Source organism: Pteronotus mesoamericanus, unplaced genomic scaffold, assembly GCF_021234165.1.
Source record: "Pteronotus mesoamericanus isolate MK-2021 breed Mesoamerican mustached bat unplaced genomic scaffold, CSHL_Meso_final contig_33, whole genome shotgun sequence".
Classification (NCBI taxonomy): domain Eukaryota; kingdom Metazoa; phylum Chordata; class Mammalia; order Chiroptera; family Mormoopidae; genus Pteronotus; species Pteronotus mesoamericanus.
The window spans coordinates 13,264,278-13,282,753 of NW_026555135.1; the positions used below are offsets into that span (position 1 = coordinate 13,264,278).

General features: G+C 34.7%; 1 protein-coding gene across 2 annotated transcripts in view; it reads left to right on the forward strand.

Moving 5' to 3' along the window:
• TMEM135 (transmembrane protein 135) overlaps positions 1-18,476 on the forward strand; it is a 236,295-nt gene that overhangs the window by 182,799 nt on the left and 35,020 nt on the right. The gene's annotated exons all lie outside the window — the stretch shown is intronic.

The window sequence follows — 18,476 nt, forward strand, 5'->3', positions numbered from 1 at the left end:
TTTTTATACCAAAGGCTTACCAAAGTATACTATCAAAATAGGTTCTCATTTCTTTCCATAGTATACCTCTAAACAAACAGATCAGATGTGATTTCTTCTTTAATTGTTCTGCAGTATAACTATTATGTCTATACTTATGCATAGAAACTATATAATTAATTTTATAAACATATTATTTCTTGCACATAGTGACATCCATATGAGTAGGTATTAGACTAGAAATCTTTTAGTGAAGCAAGTCATCAAAATGCTGTTTGCCTCATGCTCATCTGATAATAAAAAGTTAATGAAGCAAATTTCTCATATCAAATCCTATTTTGTCTATTGTCTTACATTAGAAAATTCTTTGTTCCTTGTTTAGAGCTCCCTGACTATTGTTGCCCCATGAGAGAAGAGGTGATATTCAGCTGAAATGGCAGCATAGCTGCCATTTCCCACTATTGCAAGTTTATCCTAGTTTATGTAAGGACATTTTGTATACAATATTGATTCTGAAGAAGTGAGAAAATTTATAGATTTAGTAATACATAGTTGAAACATCTTTTGTAACAAATATCAATGTAAAAAAGGCTTAAAACAAATGCTAGCTTAGCCTTAGAAATAGCCTTGGTTTGTGTTGAAGTAACCTTCTATATTCTTCTTCATGAATTTTATGCCACATAAGAATTGGATTTCATACTGCAAATGAGACAGTCCTATAATCAGAACATTGTATTCTTGGGTAATTAACACTACCCTTGATTAACATATAAATTGACAGTGAATTATATAGAATTTTAACCCATTTGAAATAACATTATAATAAAATTTTAATTAATCATGTTTTGTTTTAATGGTATAGTTTGTAACCCAGGATTTTGTATAACAATAAGCAGAATAAAGAGTATAAATGACATTAGTATTAAAGAGTGCCAGCCTTTAAGATAGAAAGCTTATGCCCTTTCAGAATGGACAAGTCCAAGGGTTGATGAGGTAGTTGTTTTATAAAAAAAATGACTGGTGCCTCGGTAGTAACTTTAAAGTCTACTACATAGTTCTTTACCTCAAAATTAATCATGAGCACCCTGGTTTTTGAAAATAGAGAATATACATTATGAAGATGTGATACTTACAAGGCATGTTGGAGTCTAGAAGTTAAACTCTTAACCAGTGTGCTAATAGAGAAATACGGGATGTGGAGGATCCCTATATTGTTTCTATATTGTGTGCTCATAGCTTCTATTAATAATATCTTAAAATAGGGAAGAAGAGAAAATGCTTTGTCTTTTATATTTTAACTAGAATAATTTACAAGTTGCATGTGTTATTTATTTTTCATTGTTTTCTTTTTTAAATTGTTTATTTTTCATAAAATGTGCATTTTTGGCCTTTAAATATTAGATTACTATTTATTTAGACTTAATTTAGTGTATCAGTAATAGCAGCATAATTTTTTGATTCAAATTCAAGCTAAATTTTTACTCCTCCATGTTAGTAATGCATAGCTTTTTTTAACCCATTTTTATCCCAATTAAATATTTTGCAGTTACAAGATGGCTGTCATGTTTATGACAAATTTTTAGTTATTTGAAAAACTATAGTATTACTTAAGAATCTAAGGTAAAAGTTTCTGGCATTTAGAGGATAAAGTGAAAAGTATTATATTAATACTATAGGGAGAGAAAGCATTGCTGGTATTCAACCACTGAAGTTTTGAGAATTGAATAATATAGGAGTTGAGTGAACATCTGAGTCCATATGTAGTCACTGGAAAAGAGCCAGTTGCAGCTAAAACATTTCCTCATGATGTTCATTAACTTTCCAAAGAGAAAGTGTTTCACACTTAGATCAGCTCTTTTAGAATGAGAAAATTTAGAGCTAGAACAAATAATATTTAATGCTCAGTTTATAGACCAGCCAGAAGCCAAGATTTTTAGTTCTGCACATCTGGTCATGATGATTTTGGAATCTTTACACTCTGATGATATGTCTTTGTTATGACTTTAGAAACTTTCTGGCCAACTCATTAAGCAGGTATGGAAACATATCCTAAGTCAGACCAAGTTCCTATCATGCATGAAGAATACTGGACTCTTTTCATCCAGAAAGAGAAAAACAGTGCTTTGGATGGTTTCATGGAGCCATTTCGCCATATTGTACATAAATGGAGTGTATTACTCCTTGATACTTTCTCCTCTTTGTCTCCTTGAGAAAGGAAATCTCTTAACCTTTCATGTGAACAATACTTTCCCTTATACTTAGATGACATTTTGATAATGGTCTGAAGACTTCTTGAAAATAATTGTCATGCATCATATAAAACTGTGTCTTAAGGACACATTCAACCTTATTAGCTCTCATTTTGATATAATATTTAAAAAAAATAAAAGACACATTCAGCTTCCCTCAGGTGGCTTGTATAGTGTGCCAAATAGTAATACATTATCTCTGAGATAACTATAGGAGCATAGGGTATTTTGTAGTTTATTTCATCCCTTGGACATAACTTATTATTGAACACTGCAAAAAATACCAGTGATTATATTTGTTGTATGCTTAGAGAGGATTGACTTTGCAGTAAACATGTTACCAGTTTACTCGGAGCATTCCTTGAGATACTAAGAAAGTCATTTAAGATCTTTTTACATGCATTTAATGAGGAGTAGTATCCTGATACAGACTTAGAGCTAAAAGGTTTTTCTGAAAACCTTTATGTTTCTGAACAAAGATTGAATCTTTTCCATGTCTCAGAGTAATGAAAAGGGAAATATTTTTTTTGAGGGTAAGCCAATTTGTATATTATTGGACATAGCACAGACCACCCAGGCCTGAAGCCTACTGTTTATAGTTAAGGCTCCTAAGTCTACATATGCTCTTGATGAGCAAGACTTATCTTTGTTCCAACTAGAAAGTTTTATGTCTACAAAGGGTAATAATTTCATGTTTCTCCCCCTACCCTTGGCTAGTAAAATTCTGTCGATTAGATTATTTTATTTACACAGGGGAAAAGATTCTTTGGACCTCAGTAATAGTAACATTGCTAAATTTCAGCTATCAAAGGACTAATGTTTAATATTGTTGGAAAACATGGGAGTTACATTTGCCTTCCAAACCAGGTTCTTGTATAAATATATATGTATGTGTATGTACATATATGTGAGTTTATATACACACACACATAAAATGTAGCTGAAATGTGTGAATATACACACAAAATGAAACTCACTTGTTTTTAGTGCAAAAGTTATAGTTTCACTCGATGCTTCGTTCTCCTCTACTCAGCCATCAAATTTTAGAATTCTTCAAAGATTGATTCTAGGCTCTCTTCTTACTCTCTCTTTATTCTCATTGTAAACAACTTATCTCATGTTCATAGCTTTAACTGCTAGCTAGTGTAATTGGAGGGAAGAAAGAGAAGATGGTGCAAAGAAGCTGTCAGACATGAATCTTCCTAATTTCCCACTGGAAAGTTATGTCTGATAGCGTTTTTTTGTTTTGTTTGTTTGTTTTGTTTTGTTTTTTCAGTTAAGTAGAAAGTAGGCTCTTTGATGAAACTAAGGATAGAGAATCAAAGGCCCGACCAGAATTCAGAGGATTTGAAATAATTTATTTTGCATAGATCAGAGTAAAATGGTAGATTTGCTGAACTGTGTTCAGGATCCATTTGAGCATGGTGATCATATTTTGCTGTGAATTTTTCCTGTGCAGCACACGCTTACTCCATGATGGATATGGAGAAAGTAGTTTCCTACAGGGCTGCAGTTTTGCCAGTGAAGGTGATGCAAGGACTAACTGAGAAAGGAGTTTAGGAACAGAGTGTTTTCTAGGGTTATGGAATTTAAGCTGGATAAGGAGGATCGTGAATAAAGAAAGCACTGATAGAAGAGAAGAAGTATGAAGCTAACGAATTGGAAGTCTCTGAAGAGGCCAGAGAACCTTCCTGCTGGGAGTAGTTCAACAAGACAATTAGAAGTAAAGGAGAAAGTGACTGTAAGTGAACTGCTTGAACAAATGATTCAAGAGCAGTTGAGGATGACGAGATTCTCTAGTAAGTGGGGAAGTAGGTGGTTGAAGTGAAGTGGAGTTATTAGGTGGAATTGAGTACTACATGGGTCACATGTGTGGATGTTGAAGTCACCCAAAATAATGGAAGGTTTTGGGATTGGAAAGGCCGAATTAAATTCCAAAGCCTTTGACAAATAAGGGAGGGCGACAATGATTTGGAGGCAAAGAGGGTGGTGTGACAACGGCATGAGCCTCACATGATCAGGATCTTTACTGAGGAATTGGAGAAAACGGTATAAAGCTAGAAGTAGTGAGCAAGGAAAAATGCGGTCCAAACAACCTTAGTTTGAGAGGGCTACAGGGCATTTGTCTTTAAGGGACAGCTAGTTTTTGCTGGAGAAAAGGAGGCAAAAAAACAAAAACCAACAAAAGAAACAAGAAATCCTTTTCCAGATAGGGTTGAGATTATGAAACAAGGTAAAACAGATGGTACATACTCAGTAAATGTGATTTCTTTATTGAGCAACAATAAAAAGTTGATTGAAACACTGCTATGCCCACATACATTTTGGTTTTCATGTGTATTGGTGTTTGGGATGGAGTATACTTACTATAGATGCAGTTCGGTAATCTCAGCATCAATAGGGAATGAGGTCAAGAGTACTAAGGTGCGTGGGAGAAACAATCAGAATTTTATGGGCACAATCAGTGCAAAATTTATAAATCGTGAAACGTTTACTGTCTAAGGACTATAGAATTCTATTTGCAAATGTGATAGATTATGTATATGATGGAATTAAGTTTTGCTAAATGTGAGGTTCTACCTAAAATCCTTCCAAGTTTTATATTCTTTGAGTTAATGACCATATGATCATACTTATAAATTACCAAAATAATATAAAGTTGCTATTTAAAATAATGATTCACTTAATCTATAAAGAGGTAAAACTAAATAAAAATTATTTTCCTATTGAACAATGTTATTAACCTTTCTTGGAAATATTTTCTAAAATTTCCTAATGGAGTAAATTGCCTCTTAATAAACAGGTATATTTGGCTGCACCCATGTTCCAGTGTTGGATGCTGCATATGTTTGAGAAAAGCTCCTTGTGTTGAGCAAATTCTCAAATACATTTAGTTTTTTAACATGAGTGTATAGTGAAGGCTATTTATTATTATAAATGTCAGTGGTAATTACAATAGCTAACAGATATATAATAACAATATTGTGTCAAGCACCATTTAAGTAATTTACATATGTTAATTAACCTTCAAAACAACCACGTGAGGATAGTAGAGACCATTATTATTATCCCATTTTTGTAGATAGGTCAACTTGGGTACAGAGAGGTTTAACTAACTTATTGGTGAGTGGGAAGGGGGCAGATGAAACAATTTCCATCTATTTGTTTCATTGCTTTAGGTTTATATGAAGAATTGATTATTGAACTGAGGAAGTCCTAAATGATCAGAAAGGAATCCCTTCCTAATCCTCCATCTCTCATAGGAGATAAACACTTGGTCCACCCTTTTTTAAAGAGTGAACATATGCTGTATCTGATTTCACATGGTTGTGCGAGTTTTATTATACAGGAAAATAAAAAGGTATTTTGAAGAAAATCATTTCTTTGGAAAGGTATTTTTTTTCCCACTGAAGAAAACAGCTTCAAATAGTTACTTAAGCTTATTTCTTGTTTTCTTCACAGCTTGGATTTCAAGATTGTTTTTGGTAATGTATGAAAACTTTTCATGAAAGCAGAGGATTTCATGTTTTATATACATTTCAGAAAATAATACATGAAACTATATGTCATGATCAATACTGCTGCTCCCCTGTAACTGTGTTTACTTTCAGGGAAGATTAAATTAAATACCTGCTCTTTCTAAAAGATGATTTGTTCATTACACACACTCTGTCGAATATCATATTTTAGATGACTTAAGTTTCCAGTAGATGATTTAAGGATTTGAACCAGAACGAGAAAACCTTCTGTATCTTTATTACAAGAGTGTATTAGGAGCAAAATTGTGAGTGCAGGGTCAGAGGTATTGAATGGGTGATCATGGATTTCACAAAGAATTTTGTTCTGTTTCTTCCATGCTGTTGTATCTTTACTCTTGCTGCACAATTAGTAAACCTAGTTTACTAGTGTTGTTACTGTTCTTTATTTGTTTTGTTTTGTTGCTTGTGGAAGTCTGATTAGAGCTTTTGCCAGTGGATTTAAGTCGGCAGTGATTTATTTTGTGTATCTAAGCTGGATTCCAGCTGTTTGAGGTTTTCTCTTAGAAGGCTAGGTTTCAGATAGCATCTAGATTGAAAAGACAGTTCTGGGTAAGATGCCTATCCTAGTCTTTCTTAAGCAGTTTACATCCATTTTATTTTCTAAGAATTTTAGATTTTCATGTTAAAAATCACTGTTCTTAAATCATTTTTTATATGATAGGATTATAGAGTTCAAAATGTGCTTTTAAAAAATGGTTAGTTTTAAGGAAGGATTGTATGTGTTCAAAAGTTAGTTATAGTTTTCTAATTTTAATTAGCCAAATCTATAGAATTCAGTAGACTGTCTGTAAGAAAAGTCCTGCAGTATGTAGCAAAAGGACATTTCCCTGAAGCTTCCAATTCAGAAGTTACAATCTCTATTAATATGAAGAGAAGGCTTCAATTCATTCTTACCATATAATTTTTCATATCCTGTGTCTTTCCATGAATCCTTGCTTTTTTATTTTATTAACCAAAACGTAAGCAGTTTCACATCTAGTTTTGACTTACATGACTTGTCAAACTCTTGTTTACTTGTTAAATTAAGTTTGATAACCTTCTTCATAATGTGATAAATTTAAAATGTTCTATGAAATAACATTTTCTGTGAGGGTATTAGCCATCATTATTCTTAGACTACAGATTTCTATTGACTCACAGATTTTTTTTTTAAAGAGAAACTTACTTTTTCTCAGATTCAACTCACTTATACATAAAGAAACGTCTGCAAAAATCTCAATTCTATTTCTTTTATGTGAACTTTCAGTAATAAAATACTTTTCATGAAACTTGCTGTATCAGGTTACCTATCAGTTTTCTTTTAGAAAGGTCATTTGTGATTGCTTCCTTCTTGACTATAATCCTTAGAAGAAAAGCCCCCTTGAAAATTATATACCAGCACTTAAAAAAAAAAAAGTCTGTAATCATAGTTATTTCACTCAGTTGATCCATAACAGCTCCCTAGAGCTACAGTATGGCCACATTGACTATGCATTTATATGAGGTTTTTGTGGTTCTAATATCAATGAAAAAAAAGAAAGTCATATCATACATTCTTTTACTGCCCTATGAATTTTAATCTTTAGAAAGTGACTTAGCATGTGCAGGCCGCAGTTGCTTTTGTGGTTATCTAGAGTAGCATTGTTCGGTATAGTAGCCCCTGGCCACATGCAGCTATTGAGCCTTTGAAATGTGGCTCTTCCAAATTTAGTGTGCTGCAAGGATAAAGCACACCAGATTTTGACCTAATACAGAAAAAGATGTAAGTTATCTTACTAACAGTTCTATTATGTTGATTATTTGTTGACATGATAATATCTTTGATATATTGGGTTAAGTGAACTGTATTATTAAAATTAATTTCATATCTTTTTACTTTTTAAAATATGGCTATAAGCAAATTTAAAATTACAATATACATATAGAGCTTGCATTATGTTTCTGCTGGACAGTGCTGCTCTAGCAGATACAAGACTACAAATGATCTCTGTGGGTACTTCTGGTCCAGCATTTAATGATTCTGGCCAGTGCTCTGATTGATTCTGGAACCATTGTCTTGTACTTGATTGTTATGATGTTGTGGTCTCAATTGTGGATTTTTACAATGTGTTCTTTTGGAATGTACGACTCTTGGAGAATCCTTTCTATTCATCAGGGCATGAACCAGACTACCTTTGCTTTGAAAAAATTTAGCTTTAAAAATTTTTCATTATGCTTAGGTCTTATTTCTGATGTTGGACCTTTCTACCTAGTATAGCTATTATCCGGCCTTTATCCTTTTATTCTTAAAAACCTCAAGTTAATTAATTTTATCTCAGTGATTCCATTTTATTCTACCCAAAGCTATTGACCTTGTAGAGTGTGAGTTCTGCCTGCACTAGGTCTCGGATGGTGCAGTGAAAGAGTATAGGCTTTAGAGTCAAAAGTCGTAATTCTAACTCTGTTTCCTCCTCTAATAATTTAGCTCAGCAATCCTGGAAAAGAAATTATCTACCTAAATTTCAGTCTTTTTTATCTGTAAAATGGATGTTCTGAGAATCAAATAAAACATCACCACATAAGTATTATTATTCCCTACCTATGTTTTTCTTCAGAGGTTTCTTCAATCTCAGTAGTATGTGACTTCAAGGGTACTGTCCTTCCCTAGGATCCTTCATTCCTTGATGTTTATTTTTATTATCATTTTAGGTCCTCTCTTTCTCTCATTCATTGATATTTGTGAGTCTGTTAATCTTTAGTCCTTCAAACAGACTATGGTTATAAAAAAATAGAAAAGATATCGTATATAATATTGTTCACAAAATGGAAATCATAACTTGGAATTTGGATGTAGATTTCTAAAAGCCGAGATCATAGACTGAGAAAAGAGTTCTAAACACCAAGGTGGGAGGAGAGAGAACACCACAAATTGTAGAAAACAAGGTATGAAAGAAAGGGAGAAAGGAATTAATCTGTACTGAATAATTGTCATGTTCCATGCATTGCTCTTGATAGATGATTTTGTGGTACCTCATTTTATGTGTTCCCAGATTTTAAGGGTGAGCTGTGTTTTACCCCTTATCTTAGAGGGAGAAACTTGAGAACAGGCATATTAAGTTAACTTGCTTTTAGATTATTCAGTTCTCTCCTCATGGTTTATTTGCATCCTCTCCCCACCCCCCTTCTCCACTCCGAACCAAGACCATTGTTTGGTAAATACTGCTTACTTTGGGCCTTTGAATTCTGTGCTAATGATGTAGATAGAGTTGGTCTCAAGTGTACTAGCAAGAGTAAATGAAACTTGCCCTGGCTGGCGGGCTCAGTTGGTTGGAGCATCTCCCCATGCACCAAAAGGTTACAGGCTTGATTCCCCGTTAGGGCACACACCTAGATTGAGTGTTGGATCCCCAGTTGGGGCATGTACAACCTATGTTTCTCTCTCACATCAGCATCTCTCTCTCTCTCTCTCTCTCTCACTCTTTCTTTCTCTAAAATAAAGGAGCATATCTTCAGTGAGGATTAAAAACAATAAATGAAACTTGAGTGTTTTTAAACAAGGATACCAGATAGGAAATTTATGAAATGTGTTTTGTACTGTTTTGGGAAACATAGGTCTCTAGACCAGTCGTTAGAGTGGGTGGAAGGGGTGGCAGCAGTAATTCAGGAAGCCTCCTCCTCCTAAGCTAGAAATGCCAACAGAATTTTCAGGTCTGAAAGCTGCTGAACACTAAAAATGAAACCCTTCTCAATGTCTGATTTTCTCTCCCACATTCCCTTGGGCTCAACTCTGGCTATTCTGCTGGCCACTCCCTTTTCTGGTAGGCAAAGCTAAAAGGTTATTTGTACATTAGTGTACTATGCTGTGACTTTTAGGGCTAAGTGTCAACTTATTTGAAATGTCTTCACAAACGTGACGTAACAGTGTCACCTGCTTCCCTTGAAGCTTTCTTCCCTGTCTGCATTTTCCTGCCTATTAGCTCCTGAATGCTCCATCCCTTACATGTCTTTTTCAGATTCCATCAGACATTCCTACCTTCTGCCTTTCTAGCTTACTTTTTAGAAAGGCCAAAATATGCTAAATATCTTGTGTTTTAGAGGTCTGGTGGCCAGTGTTCTATACTGACTCAAATGTAGCATTAGTAGCAGGAGTGAATGAACTCTTGAGAAGTAAACACCATATTTTCAACTCCATGTCTTCATATTAAAGAAGGCTAGACGTTTATAAAATGTGACTTGCAAGTGTACTGGTTTCTAAAGAAATCTCCACCCGCCCCCGCCTCCTAAGGAGTTCTAAGAGGCATCTGTTGTATTTCCAGAGCAAAAATAACCTTTAACCTCTCCTTCATTTTTTGTTTTATTGAAGTGAATGAATTTTTGAGAAGCCCTTTTCTCCATGTTCGGATCCGTACAATTTTTTTTATTAAAAAAAAATATGTGAAGTGTTACTATTACATTGGGTAACTTTATTTCAAATGAAATATAAGAATGTTATTTTCTTCTACCCTAATGTGTGGTTGCCTTTTGTGTTTTCACTTGACTCTCCCTCCTATTTTAGACCCTGAAGCTTGAATTTTCATGCTAGTTTTCTACAGAAATGAGATGCAGAACACGGCATGGCCTGAAGTCAGAAGTCAATTCCTATATTTAAATGCTAGCAACCACTACAGGCTCCATGAAGCCAAAGCCTGCCTGCCTGCCTGCCAGCCGCTTGGCTATTGGGTGACTGCATGTTCTCGGAAAGGGCGCTGGGCGAACTCTAAGAATGATGAGTTTTAATGCACAGTTGCCAAAAATAAAAACAAAACAAACATCCCTCTGTATTAAGTATTTGTCTCATAGGATACTGAAAACCTAAAATACAGCCTACACATATAAACTTGTTGGAAGGCAAAATACATTTTTCACCAAGTTAGAGTCTCAGAGTGAGAAAAGCCAAGCTAGTTTGGATCTTAAAGTTTTCCACCCACTTTTCCCTACAGCCAAGCTCCACAGGGACCCCTAATCATGTAGCACTGAAAAGAAAATTAGTTTTTGCGTTTCTAAATGATAGTAATGCTTTTGACTCAGCATCATTTTAATTTACATATGCAAAGGAAAATGTGAAATTACAAGGAACGGATACTAGCTAAGAGGGTATTCAAGGAGGGCATTAAAATGTAATTAGGACTACTTTGATTGCTCCTTACATTATTTTGCCTATCTTTAGAAAAGAACACACACAATCCTAAAAGAAGTGTGAGTGTATGTATTGTGTGTGTGTCTGTATGTGTGTGTGTGTGCGCGTGCGCACGCGTGTGTGTACACATATATAGCAGAATAGATATATATCCTGTTAGGTTCTTCTATATATTTTTAAATGTTTCTTAATGTATGCTTGTTAAATCTTTTAAGATATTTCCTTGTTAAATATTAGATCATATATACATTAAATATTCTGAGACATTTTTCTGTACAATACTTCATGTGTATGTTCCACCTTTCCAAGCTGGTAAAGCAAGATCATGTAGGAGAAAGACAGCTTATAACAAATACAGTTGGTGCTGTAAACACGCTCTGTAAATATACTGATTAATTTTGCCATACTTCTTGAACAGAACTCAGGTAGTTTCCACATAACGAACTAAAAGAAGTAGATAAGCTCCCTTGACGGTAAAATATAATTTTGAAACTTTGAATATTTAGTTTGTTCGCATGTATTAGAAATTCTCTTACTTTGGGTAGAATGTTAATTATACAGTATTTTTCTGCTTGGAACATATAAGGAGGTATTTTCATTGGTCCCTAGAGTTGAATGTTCAGTCCATTTCATTCAAAATTAGTATGATTCAATTACAGTATTTTAATTTAAGACCTAGAATCAGATTGGGACTGTACCAAGTTTGAGCAAATCATAAAAAGTTTTGAGTAATATTTTGTGTTAGAATATTTAAGTTGTGAGGAATATTAAGGACTATTCAATTCAGTTCTTTCATTTTATGTTTATTGAAACTAAGGCTCAGAAACCTGATTCTTTTTGTCTCTAACTATTTAAGAAAGAGGCAGAATTAAAAATGAGATTCTCAGACTCTGTCTTACCATAATCAATAATGGGGTCTGATACGGGAGAAGAATGCTCCCATATCAGAAGGAAAAGCATTATCCTCTCAGTGTATTAGGCCATACATAGCTATTGACCTATTTGTAAGTGAACCAATCACTTCTGTTAAAATTTAAGATTGTTCTAGGTCATTAATGTTGTTGGCCCTGATAAAGTAAATGACACATTGCTCAAGGAGGAGCAGCTGTATTTTGCCTTACATTTGGAAATTGTCAGTGCCACTTAACTGCTATCTAAGAAATACCTTCCAGATAGCTTTACTTTTGTTTACTGGACTCTCTATTTGTAACATTAATGTCTTTGAAAGAATATGGGTCTTGCATTTTTGGATGACCATTAATTCCTCCCTGTTTCTCATTTAGGCTGGTCAGATAGGGTTTTCTTTGTTTCTGTTTTTAAGATAATAGGCATAACTGTTTGCATGAAAATCCATTGTCATATATTAGGTATATAGTCAAAAACTTAGTTTTTCCAAATAGTCTAATGAATTAAAACCTTTTTATTCTAGTTTTCTACCTGTTGTAGAATTTCACTTTTAATGAAGCTTGAGGGAAAAATAACATTTTTCTTAAGTTTATAAAAAACTATCAGGGTATTCCTGTAACTAGTTCCCTATTCTTTCCTTTCCTACCCAACTCTCTCAGAAAAGATCTACAAAAGTGGACTTGTAAGGCTGGGTAAGGGTCATCAGATTTAAGATTTCTCATGAGAGCCCCCTAGAAAGACATGGAATTTGGGAACTTATTCTCCTCCCCACCCACCCCTTGCTGAATCTTTTTTGGTGTTCTTTTCTATCTTTTGCTTATTTCCTTCCTGGGGCTAATTTACCAATTTTGTCATCTTAAAATTATAATACCAAAGGATTATAAAATTAATGTTCAATGAGTAGCTTTGAGATTTTAATAACTCTTTAATTAAAAACATTTAATCATATGATTAGCTAGCTAAGTAGTAGAATGATCAAACTCCCCCTGCACATGCCCCCTTTCTTCCCAAAAGAAAACCAGCATAACCATAGGCAATAACAACGTACTAAGTACCTTCTGTTTCAAACGATAATTTTCATAACAGTCTTCTCGTGGCAAGTAATATTATTTGATTTCACATTTGTGGAAACCAAAGCTCTGTGAAGTCAAGTAACTTAACCATTACTCCTGAAAGCTCTCTTGGGTCCTTTTGCGATCAGCTCCTTCCCCTAACCCCGTCCCTGGCGCCAGGGCAACACTGATCTGCTTTCTGCTACTATGGAGTAGATATATTTTTCCTTGAATTTCATATAAGTGGAATCCCACAGTATGCACTTTTGTGTCTGGTGTCTCAGCATTTTTGGGATAGTCATCTGTTTTGTTGAGTATGTTAGCAGTTTGTTCTTTTTCGTTGCTGAGTAAGATTCCTAATGTGCTACATTGTTTTTGCATTCACATAGTGATATATTCATTTCCGGTTCAGGTCAATTTTTCATTTGACAGCTTGTGTTACATGTACTGTTGTCCTTGATTTGTAAATAATGATGTGCTAATATGAGTATATATGTATCTTTGGAGGGAGGGCCGTAGTGTTGGGCCTTATTAGATAATGGTTTTAATTTCACCGCAGATGCTATTTGTACATATTCTTATGTCTCACTGTTTCACCTCAGGGATTAAGCCTATGAATTTAATATGGGTAGAAACTATTCCATTTTCTTTAAAGTCACAGTGATGGAGACAGTAACCGCCATCCCTCTATCTTTGTAGTTTTTGTTGTAGCAATAGCAGCAGTAGTAGCAATAGATGACATTTATTGAGCACTTAGTCTAATACTCATATGAGGAGCTATTATTTGCATTTTACACATGGAGAAACAGACAGAATTTAAATGACTTGCTTGTCTGAACCTATAGCCCTTCGTTTTAACTCTACTGTGTCAATGTTTAATAATTATTTGTGGAACAAATGAATGAATGTGTAAATGAATAAGAACCATTGCTGCAAAGTTCCCTAGAGACAGTGTTAATTACACAGAAGTGTATAACTGTTGCATTCAATATGACTTATTGGTAGTCCTGGTTTTCATTACCATTCCCTGTTCTCGAAAGAACTAAATGATGTGACTTTATTAATTGTATACACACAGAGCAATATGTAGACCTCCATTATGGTGGCGGAAATGAGTTCACTCTCTGCAACAGAGATGGCATAGGCTGGATAGTGAAAAGCAAGAAACAGATTTTTATTATACTAGCACTGAGGTTTTTTTGGCTTGTTTATTATAGTGGCTAGTATTAATTACCTGAATTTAATAGTATCATTTAGTTGTGGTTTTGAAAAGAGTTATTATTTTAAACAAATTTGTTACTGTATCAACAATGATTAAAATCAGTCTTAAAGTTGATCTGTATTTAATCCATTATCTTAAAACAGAATAAAGAACAGTACAATTTTCAGGTGACTTTTATATGTTGCTTTCAACGGAATTCAGTTTGTAAACTGAAATTTAAAAAGTTTAAACAAAACTACTAGTGAGATTATAGTTCAGAAATATATAATGAGATAGGATTCAGTAGTAGGTTATGAAAACCATACCTCGAATATCTTTGTTATGCACAAATCTAGTCAAGTCATTCTTTTGGAGCCTGGGACTTTTTGCCTTCCTGGTCAAGTTCAGACTCATTTTTGACGAGGCCTGGCCTGTGCAGGTCTTCCTCCACTCAGCTTCCTTCTCTCCGTACTCCAGCCACAGTTCCCAGAATACCCCATGCCCTCTTCTCTATGTCTCATCTATATTGTCTCTCCCTGCTTTCTTCCTCCGCTTCTTCATTTATGTATCAACTTAAATATTTCTTTTGGGGCGGGGGGTGACTTCTATAACCAGACCAGGATTAGAACCCTTCCTTTGTGCTCCTGTAGCACTGTGTACTTTATATGAAAGTACATATTTCACTTACATATACCCCACTGGATTGTAAACTCCCTGAGAACATGCTCAGTGGCTATCCTCAGTACTTGGCAACCTGCCTGGTACATAGCCGACTCCTAGTAAATATTTGTGAAATATTTAACTGCATGAATGAGTAAATTGATGATGAATGAATGTGAATAATGCCCCACCCAACAAACTTTATGGCCTCAACTTGTTCAGTCAGTTGCAATTCTTAGTACAGTGACAAACATGCCTATCATAGTATCCCCAATATCCTGCCCTTTGGGTTTGATAGTTTTATATTACATTTATATTATCATTGTTTTATTTCATTTTGGGTATTAAAAAGCAGCTCCTCATTAAGAAAATAAACTCCTGTATAGACCCCAGTTAATGCATAGTTATGTCTAAGGGTAAATTCATACTAAATTATCAATGTAAAAAAACCAACAAAAATTTATATTAAGGATGATCACTGGGAGTTGTTAATAAGTACTGGGATAGCTGATTAAAAAAATAAATTGCTTTAGAAACTAAATATAAAGAACCTCTTAGAATTGCTGTTAAAAAAATGAATCCAAGAAACTTGGCATCCATTTGGACATGTAATTACTATAAAACACAGTGTTTTTAGTTCTGCACAGATAAAAATTTTTTACTGCGTGACTTGCATGCTATGCATCGATATAGGCATGTGGGATACATAATTGAATATTGTAAAATTTCGGAATGCTTTAGTGATTAGAAAAAAACTCAGGATACACACGTTTATGCCTACATATAAATATTAACATGTTGTAGAACAAGCCTACTTCTGAAACCATTAACAAAGATTTTTAAGACTATCATAGTTAAAGTGACATATTGAAGTTATTTTGAAAAAGACTAAATGATGTTAGGATTTGGGGGGAAGAAGGAAATTGTGCTTTGAGTTACCTTAAGTGTAATAAACAAATACAATTGATCTTCAACAATAACATGCTTGGCCTGAATGGTAGACTGTGTTATTGTTCAAAAACCTTTGCTTCCCCTCCCTAGGGAAGCATTACACTTTCCTGCCCTATTGACATCATGCCTGGCCTTACATTTGCTTTGGCTAATTAAATATGAATGGAAATGATTTATGTTTACTTTTGAGCAGATTTGAGTCAGAACCTAGTGTCCTATATTCTCCTTTTTTTCCCCGTCTGCTCTAACAATCAAGAGATCTGAGTAGATGCTTCTCAATAATCCTGAAGTTCAAAATAAAGATGACATGTAGTTGAGCCATAGCCAGCCCTTGTTTGACATATAGCATGAGCAAGAAATAAAGTTTTGTTATTGAAAGCCATTGAAATTTTACTGTTGCAACATAACCTAGCCCAGTGGTTCTCAGACTGGAGCGTGCTTTGGAATCATGTGGGGATTTTGTTAAATCATAAGATGTACAGATTGTTGGATGCCACTCTTAAGAGTTTTTGAATTTAGTAGGCCTAGGGTGGGGACTGAGAATTTGTATTTTAGACAAGTTACCATCTGATGTTGATGCTGTTCCAGAGACCATGAGATTCTCTGGTCTAGCCTTTCCTGACTGATACAGCCTATTAAATTATATTCCTGGATACCTTAATTTACTCAGTTAATGCTATAACAACAAAATTCAGAATAATTCCCAGCCTCATTATTAAAGAAGTCAACTCTATAAATTGCTCCTTTGATTTTTGGAACATGGACATACAAAATGCCATCAGAAACCCCACATTTTGTAGCGTAGATTAAGTAACTCTAGATATTATTATGATATCAGCCAGGACCAAATAAAAGTCCCCCTCTTCCCCCCAATACCAAGAACAAAGGGAGTTTCAGAAAGAGACAGTCACTTGTAATTGTGGGAGAATTGCCATTCCTGATAGACTTGGTAGGAATTCTCTTGAAAAAGGAGGCTGGTTGAAGAGGGCGTGGCATGTGGACGGACCAGGATGATGGAGGCCGAGGTGAGGAAATGTGGTGTGTTGGAAAGTAATGATACAGTTTGCTACAGAGAGACGGATGAGGGGAAAGCGGTCTCATGAATTTCTTTCAGAAGTTCAGTTTCTTACTTGATGTATAATATTAAACAATGAAATCTCAATTTGGTACTGTTTTTTGTGTTCATGCTTGGGATTGAGGTGCTTTTGGACTTCAAATTTATAAAGGTGGTAAATTAATACCAAGCATAGGCCTTATGATTTTCCAGGCAATTCTGGAGAGACCGATGTGAAAAATAGCTATAGTGAAGAGGAGGTGGATAAGGGAAGTCAGCGTGGATTCCTGACCAGAGTACACTTTCAGTCAAATCATGTTTAGCTAGGAAGACGTGTGGAAGTGAGAAATTGGAAGTCGGTTCCTTTAAAACTGCCTATGCCCTTATGGACCTGGTAAAGTCTTTGCATAGTATCAGTTGGAAGAGCATTGCTCTCTCTTCATCCAGGTGATCTGTGACTTCTCTTCTACAGCTCCGCCTACTTCTCTGTACTCCATACTGGCTCAGCAGGCACAGTTAGATGATGGGGATATAAAATAATTTTACTGGTGTGAGAGGATGTCTGGGACCAAATGCTCTTTTCTAGCACATCACTTAACTTCCTTAGGTCTTAGTTTCTTAATCTGTAACATATAAGTCTTTCAGGTTACTTTAGTTCCAATATTCCATTTTTCTAATACCGTCTACAGGCCAGCAGGATTCCAATGTGTGTTAAGTTGCCCAATTTCTATTATACATACCACAGATTAAATTTATCATCTTTGAGATTAATGAAGTAAGCCGAAATATTTGAAATGAATGCTTTTCTTTTTAGAGTAGGTTACACTATAGTTCTCAGTCAGAAAATAGTGGTTTTCCAAAAGTTTCCAAAATGTTGTTTTTGCTCTGCTACATATTTTATTTATTTTAGATTTGAACTTTGATATTAAATAAATATCAGTTTATGAACAAGTATAGCTTAATGTTAGAGTTTCAAATAGCTGCCATTTTGTTCAATATGTAAATCAGTTGCCTTATTTTTTATGATCTCAAAGAGGAACATTTTTTCAATTGACAACTCAATCACTACATACATTCAGTATTACATAAATTATAAGTGGGGTAAAAATTATATTAATAAAAATTCATGAGCATAAAGCAGATGCTTTAGGTTTTGGCGCATTTTTTTGACAGGTACTTTAGTAAATATGACACATGCCAAGAAACTCAGCTACTTCATTCATAAGAATTGGCTTTTTTAAAAGGCATACATGTCATCTCATAAAACACTTAACATGTCAAACCCAGGAAAATCAATACTTAAATGATGAAAGGAACACTATTATAGAGAAAAACAGGCAAGAAAGTGTTAGGTTAAAATATTAGACTTAAAATTTTTAATAATTGGACATAGCATGCAGTGAAAAGACCCCGACGTGCTGCATCACAATTACTACTGCATTCCAAAAGGCTATTTCTGGTTTGCTACAGCGCCTTCCCTGCTAATATAAACCATTTCTTCATAGTTTAAAAGAAACAACTTAGTAACTCACATAAATGGGTTTTAAAATAAGATTCTTCATACTCAAAATAAAAATATGGTCTCCATCAAATTGCAGAGAAATCTTATCGAATGTCAATCAGATGGAGAAGCCAGACCGACCATTTGCCTTACTGCCTGCGTCAGAGTGCTAGGCCGGCGACACGAAGGGGAGACGTGAGCCCTTCTGCTTCCCTGGGGTTTTGCTCCCTCAGATACAGAATTGAGGGGT